Raw genomic sequence first — 13,404 nt, forward strand, 5'->3', positions numbered from 1 at the left:
GGAAGAGTTTGTGTTTTATCCCAGATAACTGGGAGTTGTTGAAACGGTTGTGGTTGTTGTCGTTGTTTGAGTAGTTTTTCCTGCACAATTTTTATTATGAAAATTTTCAAACCCAAAAAATCTGAGAGTATGAAATGAGTTTATTGCATACTCAAATATGGTTTTTCATTTCTTTAAGGTATATGATAAACACTCTAAAATTTTCTGTCTTAAAAGTCTAAAGTCGGGCTTCCCTGGTGGCGCAGTGGTTAAGAACCCGCCTGCCAAGGCAGGGGACACGGGTTCGAGCCCTAGTCCGGGAAGATCCCACATGCCGCGGAGCAACTAAGCCTGTGCGCCGCAGCTACTGAGCCTGTGCTCTAGAGCCCGTGGGCCACAACTACTGAGCCCACGTGCCACAACTACTGAGCCCGCGCGCCTAGAGCCCATGCTCCGGAACAAGAGAAGCCACCGCAACGAAGAGTAACCCCCGCTCACCGCAAATAGAGAAAGCCCACGCACAGCAATGAAGACCCAATGCAGCCAAAGATAAATAAATAAGTTTTTTTTTTTAAAGTCTAACGTCAACTTACAGTAGCTGCATGTAACATGGAAATGTTTTAATCATGGGCATGACGGGATCAGTCATCTAGATGCAAAAATCCTACTGTATTAGCTTCATCTGTATTCGGGTGTAATTTTTTACCCCGAAACTTGTGACAGTCGGAGGCAGACATTATGATATTCTCCCCAAAGATACTTCAACATGCATCTCCTAAGAATAACACGTCTCCAACACGATCACAATATCACAGCTAGGAAGTTAACAATAAATCCCTCATATCATCTGATAACCAGGCTATATTTAAATTTTGCCATTTGCCAACAACAATGAAACATCTTTTGCAAACTTTTTTTTCAAACCAGGATCCAGACAAGTTTTAAACGTTGCATTTTGGTTATGTTTCTTACATCTCTTTTATTCTTCAACAGCCCCTCCCATTTTTCATAGCACTGATGTTTTAAAGAGACAAGTTGCCTTGTAGAATGCTGCACGTTGAACAGTTGTCTTTTAATCGTAAGAGTAATCATGGCTTGTGTAGATTGACTGTCCCCAAAGAAGACCCTACCCCCCCTCCCCCACCCCATGCTTTATTTGGAAGTAGGGTCTTACAGATGTGATCAAGGAAAGTCATTAGGATGGGCCCTAATTCAACAGGACTAGTGTCCTCAGAAGAGAAGAGACACAAAGACAGACATACAGGAAGATGGCATGTGAAAATGGAGGCAGAGACTGGAGTGATGCTGTCCAGAGCTAAGGAGTGCCGGGGGCACCAGAAGCTGGAAGAAGTAAGGAAGGATTCTCCCCGAGAGCCCTTCAGGAGAGCAGAACCCTGCTGACACCTTGATTTCAGACTTCTGGCCTCCAGAACTGTGTGAGAATAAATTTCTGTTGTTTTAAGACCCCCAGTTTGTGGTACTTTGTATGAAAGTATGAAATGCAAGCTGATGTCGTCCTGTACAACCTGACCAACCTTAGTGCCGCTCGCCACAAAAAGATACTATTAAGTATGTCTTGGATATCTTTCCAGGGACTTTTGAGGCATGTACAAAGATATTATGTACATAAAATGATGGAGGAAACTTTATTCACCAGTAGCCCTGTTAAGAGATAACTGGCTTGGCTTGGCCAAACCTTCTGGTAAGTGTTTAGGGTAGGAGACCCTAGATAGGTCTCAGCTGGTTCCTAGAGTCCAGGGCAGCACGTGGAGGGAGAGGAGGCTGCTTTCCTTTGGAGAGAGGAAAGGGGGGGAAAGGAGCCCTGTCGACCGGGAGAAGGTGGGGTAAGTGCTGGAGGAGAGTTTGCTGTCGAGTGTTGCACAGCAGTGTGGGCAAGAGAAGCTTCTTTGCCTCCCTACCAAATTGTATCAAACTCTGTATCACACACTAATGCTTTTGATTATGTACACTTTGGGGGCCCTCCAGTAAAAACACAAGAGAGTAATGAATATCTGATCTAAATATGTATTTTTTTTGTATCTTTGAGGCGCATAGCACTCTATAAGCATTAATATCAACATTCTAGATTCAACTCATCCTTTTTGATAGCTGCATACAACATGTCACATAAAAGGTCTTTAAGTAGGGTCCAGTGACATGATTCTACTTGTTGTTCTAGGACTGAGGCCGCTGTTTTGTTGCTTTCTCGCCAGCTGTTAACCAGAGATCACTCTCAGCTCCTAGAGATCGGTCTCAAGTCCCAACCATATGGCCCTCACAACGTAGCGACTTACCTTTTCAAAGCCAGCAGAATTTCTCTTCCTTTCCCTTGAATTTGACTTCTTTGAAGGGAAGGAGGGGTCATGTAATTAGGTCAAGCCCACCCATCATAATTTCATTATTTTATGAACTCAAAGTCAATTGACTAATAACGTTATCATGGAAGTGAAATCCACCATATTTACAGACCAGCCCACACTCAAGGAGCGGCAGTTACACCAGGCGTGTACACCAGGGCCTGGGAATCTCGGGGCCACATCAGAATTCTGCCTGCAGCAGCCCCCCCTCCAGCCCCTAATGATTCACAGGTAAAGTGCATTCACCCCTTCCCAACGTTCGCGAGGGCCTCGTGCCAGTACAGCATCTGCGTGAAGTCCAGGGTCTCGTCTAAATCTAAATCTCATCTGTTCAGTGTCCAAAAGCTCTTCCAAGTCAGGTGAAGATGGGGCTCCTGGGTGTAATCCACTAATTCCTCTTCGTCTGTGGACCAGTGACACTAAAGAGCCAAGTTACCTGCTCCCAACACTCCCGAAATCCAGGGCTGGGACAGGCAGAGGAACAGTCCACAGGGAGAGGAAGGAAGATGGGGGCCTGTTCTCAACACACAGCCGCCTTCCACGGTGGCGAGGGTGCACCTCTCTTCCCTGAGCGCAGTAGTTGGATTTGGGGTGGTTTCGTGTTTTTGAGAAAAGGAAATCCCCTTTGTGTTGCCCTCACCCAAGAGGATTTTGTGCCTTAATAGGCTAGAGCATCAGCTTTCCCAGCTCCTGTATCTGCTTCACTGGCTGACAGCCTCTTCATTTCCTGACTCAGCACCGGCACCAGCTCACAAAGCAGGTTTTTCTCTCTGTGACTTTATTTCATAAACCCCTTTGCCCTTCCCTGTCGCTAGGCCTCGCATAAAATTATAGGAGTTTACACAGCAGATTTCCTTAACTCCAAATCTCAGGCTAGGCCACTTAAACAAACAGGCAGAACACACCCAAAGTTCTTGCTATCTAAGCCCAGAACCATGAGGCCTATTCACCCAACGTGTGTGGTAGTCAGAGGGCCACTCAGGTGACCTTTGTAGGATCAAGAAATTCAGCTTCTTGCAATTAAAATAAACTATGCCCCAGAATATTACAAAAATTGTGTGTCTGGTTTATTTGAAAAGCCTAAAGATTCAAAAGTCTTCTAAGGACATATCTTAGGACCTGCCAAAATTAGGGATCCTTTCCCTTGTTGCCAGGAAAGTCTACTCTCCCTTGTATACTTCTGAGTGCAAAGAGTTGGAAATTGTAGGATATCAGGCAAAAGACTTTCACTCCTTTTAAATTCTTTTTAATATACAGGGCCAAGTAATACCCAGAGATTACCTGCTTGGTGTTGTGTGGGAGGTTACCTCCGTGCAATGGTACCCTCCAAATACATGAGCAGACGAGCTATCCCATAGGTCAGGGAAAGAAAGCCAACACACCCTGAGAAGCCAGGGAGAAAGAAAGTCAACACAGTTAGACAGGGTACAAGGGGGGTGGAAAGATTAAAACCTGTGGTCATGCAATGTACATACGTCCTGTCTCTTTTTGGTACGTCAGCCTCCTGTGGATGGTGGGGTGAGTAGAACCAGAGGTGAGGTTTGAGCGAGGGTGCAGAAATGGAAGGTGCCCTAAGCCAACGACACACTCTGGCTCTATCAGAGAGGTGCACAGCGAGAGGGCCTGGCCACAGCCCCAGGTTGCCAGTTAACCTGCTGAGCACTTTTTGGGCAGGACACGTGGGACACAGTAAGAGTGTCACCTCTGGGTGGCAGGATTAAGACCCGTGAATGTTGGGTGTCTCATGGACATTTAGTGTGCCGTGAAGATATGGTGCTTGATGCATATTCAATGCCTCTTGTATGTTTAGTGCCTCATGAACATGTGGCATCTCTTGGGCTTTCCAGCCTTTTCAATCTCTGTTCCCAAGTATCAATATATGCCCTACTGACCTCATCTGTCCACTGTGTCTCACAGCTGAGTAACTTACTTATCTGTGCTTAACACATGAGTTTTTTCTATCCTATTTATTTCTTTTCTCCCAGGACAGAATTCAATTTTCTCAGACAACACAGTCCTGGGCTTCAGAGCTGGTATGGTGCCCAGGTGGTGATGGGGGTGCCCACAATGCATTCAAACTTCTCGGGACTCTTTCATTGCTGGTATCATGGTAGAATTCATGGAACCATGGTCATGTCCAAGCCCAGTTTTCTCTTATTTTACTTGGGACACTGTTGGACAAGTTTCTTAGGTTCTTTCTTAGAAAAATGTTGAAAAGGAAGTGAAAACTTTTCTAAACTAAGTGGAATTTTTCACAAGAGATTTACAGACATTCTATGTTTCTCTCACTGAAGATATGTAGCCTAAATTGGGGGAGAGGTGCCTAGATTCGAGAACAGACAATAGTCAGAGTCACAGTATTGTGCTATAATGTCCAACATGAGGAACTATAGTTAACACTATAGTTAACTGTGTGGTATATTTGAAAATTATGTGGTATATCTGAAAATTGTTCAGAGACCAGATACAAAGAGTTCTCATCACAAGGGGAAAAAACATGTTTTTCCTTTTTTTGGTATCTATATCAGATGATGGATGTTAACTAAGCATTGTGGTAATTGTTTCACAACATATGTGAGTCAAATCATCATGCTGTACCCCTTGAACTTATGCAGTGCTGTACATCAACTGTATTTCAATAAAACTGGAAAAACCCAAACCAAACCAATGACTAAAAATAAATAAAAAGCTGTCAGCACACATGAAGTTGTTGGAGGCACGGCAGACTATGTTGTGTGAATAAAGCCAGGCTCCTGTACTTTAAGTCATAGTTTCTGGTTGGAACTGAGCTGAAGCACTAATAACAACAACTCTACCAAGGCTCGTACTAGCTTTACTCCTCCTCCACCAACCAGCCCACAAAACCTTGAAGCTCTCAAGGACAGTGAAAAAGAAGAATAACGCACAGTGCTAAGGGTGTGCTTATTCCAACCAGGTCTGGTGCCCCGGCAGATCCAGAGAACACATGGTAGACATCACCAGTGAGTGCATGTGGTGGCACCCATTCCTTTCTGCCAGCATTTGTGTCACTCTGGAGATTAATCCTTTGTCAGTTGCTTCACTGGCAAATATTTTCTCCCATTCTGAGGGTTGTCTTTTCGTCTTGTTTCTGGTTTCCTTTGCTATGCAAGAGCTTTTAAGTTTCATTAGGTCCCATTTGTTTATTTTTGTTTTTATTTCCATTTCTCTAGAAGGTGGGTCAAAAAGGATCTTGCTGTGATTTATGTCATAGAGTGTTCTGCCTATGTTTTCCTCTAAGAGTTTTATAGTGTCTGGCCTTACAATTAGGTCTTTAATCCATTTTGAGTTTGTTTTTGTGTATGGTGTTAGGAAGTGTTCTAAATTCATTCTTTTACATGTAGCTGTACAGTATTCCCAGAACCACTTATTGAAGGGCTGTGTTTTCTCCATTGTATATTCTTGCCTCCTTTATCAAAGATAAGGTGACCATATGTGTGTGGGTTTATCTCTGGGCTTTCTATCCTGTTCCATTGATCTATATTTCTGTTTTTGTGCCAGTACCATACTGTCTTGATTACTGTAGCTTTGTAGTATAGTCTGAAGTCAGGGAGCCTGATTCTTCCAGGTACATTTTTTCTTATCAAGATTGCTTTGGCTATTTGGGGTCTTTTGTGTTTCCATACAAATTGTGAAATTTTTTCATCTAGTTCTGTGAAAAATGCCATTGGTAGTTTGATAGGGATTGCACTGAATCTGTAGATTGCTTTGGGTAGTATAGTCATTCTCACAATGTTGATTCTTCCAATCCAAGAACATGGTATATATCTCCATCTGTTTGTATCATCTTTAATTTTTTTCATCAGTGTCTTATAGTTTTCTGCATACAGGTCTTTTGTCTCCTTAGGTAGGTTTATTCCTAGGTATTTTATTCTTTTTGTAGCAAAGGTAAATGGGAGTGTTTCCTTAATTTCTCTTTCAGATTTTTCATCATTAGTGTATGGGAATGCAAGAGATTTCTGTGCATTAATTTTGTATCCTGCTACTTTAATTCATTGATCAGCCCTAGCAGTTTTCTGGTAGCATCTTTAGGATTCTCTATGTATAGTATCATGTCATCTGCAAACAGTGCCAGCTTTACTTCTTCTTTTCTGATTTGGATTCCTTTTATTTCTTTTTCTTCTCTGATTGCTGTGGCTAAAACTTCCAAAACTATGTTGAATAATAGTGGTGAGAGTGGGCAACCTTGTCTTGTTCCTGATCTTAGAGGAAATGGCTTCAATTTTTCACCATTGAGAACAATGTCGGCTGTGGGTTTGTCATATGTGGCCTTTACTATGTTGAGGTAAGTTCCCTCTGTGCCTACTTTCTGCAGGGTTTTTATCATAAATGGGTATTGAATTTTATCAAAAGCTTTTTCTGCATCTATTGAGGTTATCGTATGGTTTTTATTCTTCAGTTTGTTAATATGGTGTATCACATTGATGGATTTGTGTATATTGAAGATTCCTTGCATTCCTGGGATAAACCCCACTTGATCATTGTGTATGACACTTTTAATATGCTGTTGGATTCTGTTTGCTAGTATTTTGTTGAGGATTTTGCATCTATATTCATCAGTGATATTGGCCTGTAGTTTTCCTTTTTTGTGACATCATTGTCTGGTTTTGGTATCAGGGTGATGGTGGCCTCATAGAATGAGTTTGGGAGTATTCTTCCCTCTGCTATATTTTTGAAGAGTTTGAGAAGGATAAATGTTCGCTCTTCTCTAGATGTTTGATAGAATTCACCTGTGAAGCCATCTGGTTCTGGGCTTTTGTTTGTTGGAAGATTTTTAATCACAGTTTCAATTTCATTACTTGTGATTGGTCTGTTTATATTTTCCATTTCTTCCTGCTTCAGTCTTGGGAGGTTGTGCTTTTCTAAGAATTTGTCCATTTCTTCCAGGTTGTCCATTTTATTGGCACATAGTTGCTTGTAGTAATCTCTCATGATTCTTTGTATTTCTGCATTCTCAGTTGTTACTTCACATTTTTCATTTCTAATTCTGTTGATTTGAGTCTTTTCCCTTTTTTTCTTGATGAGTCTGGCTAATGGTTTATCAATTTTATCTTCTCAAAGAACCAGCTGTTTGTTTCATTGATCTTTGCTATTGTTTCCTTCATTTCTTTTTCATTTTTTTGTGATCTGATCTTTATGATTTCTTTCCTTCTGCTAACTTTGGGGTTTTTTTATTCTTCTTTCTCTAATTGCTTTAGGTGTAAGGTTAGGTTGTGTATTTGAGATTTTTCTTGTTTTCTTGTTTCTTTTTCTTGTTTCTTATTGTACTGCTATAAACTTCTCTCTTGGAACTGCTTTTGCTGCATCCCATAGGTTTTGGGTCGTCATGTTTTCATTGTCATTTGTTTCTAGGTATTTTTTGATTTCCTCTTTGATTTATTCAGTGATTTCTTGGTTATTTAGTAGTATATTGTTTAGCCTCCATGTGTTACTATTTTTTTACAGTTTTTCCCCTGTAATTAATATCTAGTCTCATAGCGTTGTGGTCGGAAAAGACACATGATACAATTTCAATTTTCTTAAATTTACCAAAGCTTGATTTGTGACCCAAGATATGATCTATCCTGGAGAATGTTCCATGAGCACTTGAGAAGAAAGTGTATTCTGTTGTTTTTGGATGGAATGTCCTGTAAATATCAATTAAGTCCATCTTTTTTAATGTGTCATTTATTTATTTTCATTTTGGATGATCTGTCCATTGGTGAAAGTGGGGTGTTAAATCCCCTACTATTATTGTGTTACTGTTGATTTCCCCTTTTATGGCTGTTAACATTTGCCTTATGTATTGAGGTGCTCATATGTCAGATGCATAAATATTTACAATTGTTATATCTTCTTCTTGGATTGATCCCTTGATCATTATGTAGTGTCCTTCTTTGTCTCTTGTAATAGTCTTTATTTTAAAGTCTATTTGTCTGATGTGAGAATTGCTACCCCAGCTTTCTTTTGATTTCCATTTGCATGGAATATCTTTTTCCATCCCCTCACTGTTAGTCTGTATGTGTCCCTGGGTCTGAAGTGATTCTCTTGTAGACAGCATATGTATGGGTTTGTTTTTGTATCCATTCAGCCAGTCTATGTCTTTTGGTTGGAGCATTTAATCCATTTACATTTAAGGTAATTATCTATATATATGTTCCTATTACCATTTTCTTAATTGTTTTGGGTTTGTTATTGTAGGTCTTTTCCTTCTCTTGTGTTTCCTGCCTAGAGAAGTTCCTTTTGCATTTGTTGTAAAGCTGGTTTGGTGGTGCTGAATTCTCTTAGCTTTTGCTTGTTTGTAAAGATTTTAATTTCTCTGTCAAATCTGAATGAGATCCTTGCTGGGTAGAGTAATCTTGGTTGTAGGTTTTTCCCTTTCATCACTTTAAATATATCCTGCCACTCCCTTCTGGCTTGCAGAGTTGCTGCTGAAAGATCAGCTTTTAACCTTATGGGAGTTCCCGTGTATGTTATTTGCTGCTTTTAATATTTTTTCTTTGTATTTAATTTTTGATAGTTTGATTAATATGTGTCTTGGCGTGTTTCTCCTTGGATTTATCCTGTATGGGACTCTCTATGCTTCCTGGACTTGATTGACTATTTCCTTTCCCATATTAGGGAAGTTTTCAACTGTAATCTCTTCAAATATTTTCTCAGTCCCTTTCTTTTTCTCTTCTTCTTCTGGGACACCTATAATTCGAATGTTGGTGCGTTTAATGTTGTCCCAGAGATCTCTGAGACTGTCTTCAATTCTTTTCATTCTTTTTTCTTTATTCTGCTCTGTGGTAGTTATTTCCACCATTTTATCTTCCAGGTCACTTATCGGTTCTTCTGCCTCAGTTATTCTGCTATTGATTCCTTTCAGAGAATCTTTCATTTCATTTATTGTGTTGTACATCTTTGTTTGTTTGCTCTTTAGTTCTTCTAGGTCCTTGTTAAACGTTACTTGTATGTTCTCCATTCTATTTCCAAGATTTTGGATCCTCTTTGCTGTCATTATTCTGAATTCTTTTTCAGGCAGACTGCCTATTTCCTCTTCATTTGTTTGGTCTGGTGGGTTTTTACTTTGCTCCTTCATCTGCTGTGTATTTCTCTGTCTTCTCATTTGCTTAACTTACTGTGTTTGGGGGTCTCCTTTTCGCAGACTGCAGTTTCGTAGTTCCCTTTGTTTTTGGTTTCTGCCCCCAGTGGGTAAGATTGGTTCAGTGGGTTGCGTAGGCTTCCTGGTAGAGGGCACTGGTGCCTGCGTTCTGGTGGATGAGGCTGGATCTTGTCTTTTTGGTGGGCAGGACCGCATCCGGTGGTGTGTTTTGGGGTGTCTGTGAACTTATTATGATTTTAGGCAGCCTCTCTGCTAATGGGTGGCATTGTGTTCCTGTCTTGCTAGTTGTTTGGCATGGGGTGTCCAGCACTGGAGCTTGCTGGTTGTTGAGTGGAGCTGCGTCTTAGCATTGAGACGGAGATCTCTGGGAGAGCTCTCCCTGATTGATAATACCTGGAGCCAAGAGGTCTCTGGTGGTATAGGAGTATCCATAGACCTCAACCATCATGCCGATCTTTCCACTTGGATTCCACTCCAGGGGCACAAAGCGAATGAACCGGGCTCCCACAGAGTGCAGTAACTTGTGGTGGCGTTCATGCTTCCTGCAAACGTTCATCTCAGTAATGGCTCCACCATGTAAAGATTCCCTCAAGATAGTCAGTCTTGGTCAGACAGCCTGGGACCTCCTTGATTACATTTTGAAGGCTTTGACAGGGCTGACAGTCTTCCAGTTTCATGATTCTCTCCTATAGATCCCCTATCTAAGCCTCCCTGGAATTTGATACACTCTGAGCTATTCATCCAAGCCCGTCCCCAGTTCAGTCTCATGGTGAGACTCCTGTCTCAGGCTCTACCCAGCTCAGGGCTCAGTGTTTTGCTTTATTCTTCCTGGAAATAAATTGTGATCTTCCTCCTCGGTCAGAGCTCCTCCTTCTCATATGAGCTCTTGTGGTTACCCAGCCCAGAAAGCCTGAAATTTAAGACCTGACTAGATAATGTTTTATCTTTGCATATGAAGCTAGACCTACCAGATTAAGATCCAGAAATGCAGCAGGCTGCTGCAATTTCCATCCAAGCTCCCTGCAGCTAATGGTTAGTTTAAACTGTACATTTAGCATAAGGCCAGAGTAGGCTTTCAGGAGTGTGGCTTAAAACTAAAAGCTCTCCTCTTACAATATAAAAAGATGGAGTGCACGGACACTGAGTTGTTTTCCTCTGGCATTTGAATATTACATGTTTTCAAGAGGTCTGGATTTTAGAGAATGTGTTTCCTCCTATTTAAGGTTTTAGGTCTTCCTCTTCCCCAGTCACAAAAGATAACTCGTGTGTCAGGATAGTTTGATCCCATACATAAAGCTACACACACACATGGCCTTTTCATAACTTCACAAAGGGAAAACACTCAGTGTAAGTGGACTGCCAACCACCTGCACTAATTTGTTATCCTCCCATTTGTCTCATTGCTGCCTGCTTTCTGGAAAGAACAAACCACAATACCCAGCCCTGAATATGTCTGTCCCCATCAGCCAGCATGGCACTCAATTTACTGTGAATGAATGACAGGGTATATTTCTGAAAAACCTCAGTGGAAGAGCACTTTAGTAATAGTCCCTTTCTGCTTGCCATGTTATACACTGCTATGAATAAAGGTTTAAGGAATTTTCTTTTTTTTTTTTCTACCAGAAAAGAGGTCCACAAGTATAATTTTATAACCATATTTAGGATAGAAGGTCTGTTTAATTATCATCATTTTAAAAATTAATTTAGGAATTCCCTGGCAGTCCAGAGGATAGGACTCGCTTGGCACGTTCACTTGCTATGGCACCGGCTCAGTGCCTGGTCAGGGAGCTAAGATCTCACAAGCCATGTGGTGAGGCCTGAACAAAAGATTATTTTAGTGTTGGCATTTCTTTTTTTTTTCAAATGGAAATATTGTTGAAACCAAGCAGGGTCCTGTGGGGTCTTCCCTGGGGACAGACCCCTCCTTCCCCCCCATGTCTCCTGCCTAAGCGTTTTAGAAACACTTTAGCCTCTTAGGCATTCTCCAGGTTCCAAAGAGCAAATTTAATCAGAGAATTGAGAAAATACATAAACAAGAAAATAGTCAAACAAGATGGAATAATAAAAGTGTAGCCATAAAACAAAGTCAAGGACCTTTAATTACTCCTCAAGGGCAATAGGTACTATTCTGAGCCACGTCCTTTGAGCTGTTTTGCAGATACTGAAACCCCCACCACGTGGAAGAAGTTAACTGCATGCTGACCACCAGCACGTAGACCCCAGACTGCTTGGAGCCAGAAAACTGGTAATTGAGTTTCCTGGAATATCACCCTGTCAGCTCACCATCAACCAATCAGAGAATTGTACACAAGCTGATCATGCACTCTGTGACCCTCTCCTTCCCCAGCCTTTCAAAACCCTTCCATGAAAGTCATCAGGGAATTCGGGTGTTTTGAGCATGAGCTGCCCATTCTCCTTGCTTGGTGCCTTGTAATGAACACTGCACTTTCCTTCCTCACAACCTGCTGTCAGTAGATTGGCTTTACTGAGCGAGGGAGAGTGGACCCAAGTTTGGTTCAGTAACATTGTTTACAGAATTTCTTGATTACTAAAACAAACTTATTCTTTAAAAAAAAAAATATGTATATATATACACACACACATATTTATTTATTTAGCTGCACTGGATCTTAGTTGTGGCACACGGGATCTTCATTGCCCTGTGCAGGATCTTTATTTGCAACACGTGGGATCTTTTAGTTGAAGCATGTGAACTCTTAGTTGCAGCATGTGAACTCTTAGCTGTGGCATGTGGGATCTAGTTCCCTGACCAGGGATCAAACTGGGGCCCCTTCACTGGGAGGGTGGAGTCTTAGCCACTGGGCCACCAGGGAAGTCCCAAAACAAACTTTTTCTTTTTAAAATGGACACATTGAGTAAGAAATTAATAGGTAAATGGAAGACAAATCCATAAATAGACACAGGTATAAATAGTAAATGTAATGTATGATAAAGTTTACATTTCAAATCAGTGGAAAAGGAAATCACATTTAACAAATGATTCTGGCATAACTAGCTTTCCTCCAAAAGAAAACCAAGTTATTCTCCCTATGTTACTTATATATAAAAATAAATTTCAAGTGCATTAAATTCATTAGACAATTAAAACCCAAGAACATTGAGATTATTTAGATAATTCTGGGGTGAAGGAACATTCGCTTGGCAAGATGAGGAACCTAAGTGACAAAGAAAAAGACCGATAGATTTGACCACAAACAAATTGACAAATTTCTGTATGGTCAAAGATGCCATAAAACATATCAGCAACTCTAGCCAGGGCCACAGGGAGCAAAAGCACCACCCAGCAGACCCCTGCTTGACTTCCTGGCCTCAGAAGTGGGAGAAATAATAAATCGTTGTTGTTTTAGGCCACTAAGTTTTAGGGTGGTTTGTTACACAGAAATATATAACCAAAGCACAGGAGTACCTGTTAAAGTGAAAAAAGAAAAATAAAAAGTATGCTTTTTGACCCAGCAAACCCTCTTTTCAGAATCTATCCTTCAGAAATAATAATACCAGTGGAGACCATCTCTATGTCTGTTGAGTGGGATCTAATGAAATAGATTTCGGTACATTTATCTCATGGAGTATTGATATAATTAACAAGAATTAATTGATCTCTGCAGAAATGTTCATGATTTACTGTTAAAAAAATTCAGGTGGCAAAATAATGTATATACTATAATCTCATTTTAAAAGATTAAAACTAATATATATTAATACAAGCTCATGTATTTTTTATGAGCTTAGAGAAAAATGTAGATTATATATGTGAAACTGTTAACAGTGGCTTCTTGGGGGAGTGAGCGCAGGGTGAGTTCTGGAAACAGATTGCATACGGACCTCATGTATGCAGGTTTGTGTTATTGGGTTTTTGCAAGGAACAGACTTTTTGTTGTTTGAAAGAAAAATCCAATAAAATATTTAAATAAAAAGAATCAAAGGAACCTAAACACACTCTTGTTG

Source organism: Eschrichtius robustus, chromosome 10 (assembly GCF_028021215.1).
Source record: "Eschrichtius robustus isolate mEscRob2 chromosome 10, mEscRob2.pri, whole genome shotgun sequence".
Taxonomy (NCBI): Eukaryota; Metazoa; Chordata; class Mammalia; order Artiodactyla; family Eschrichtiidae; genus Eschrichtius; species Eschrichtius robustus.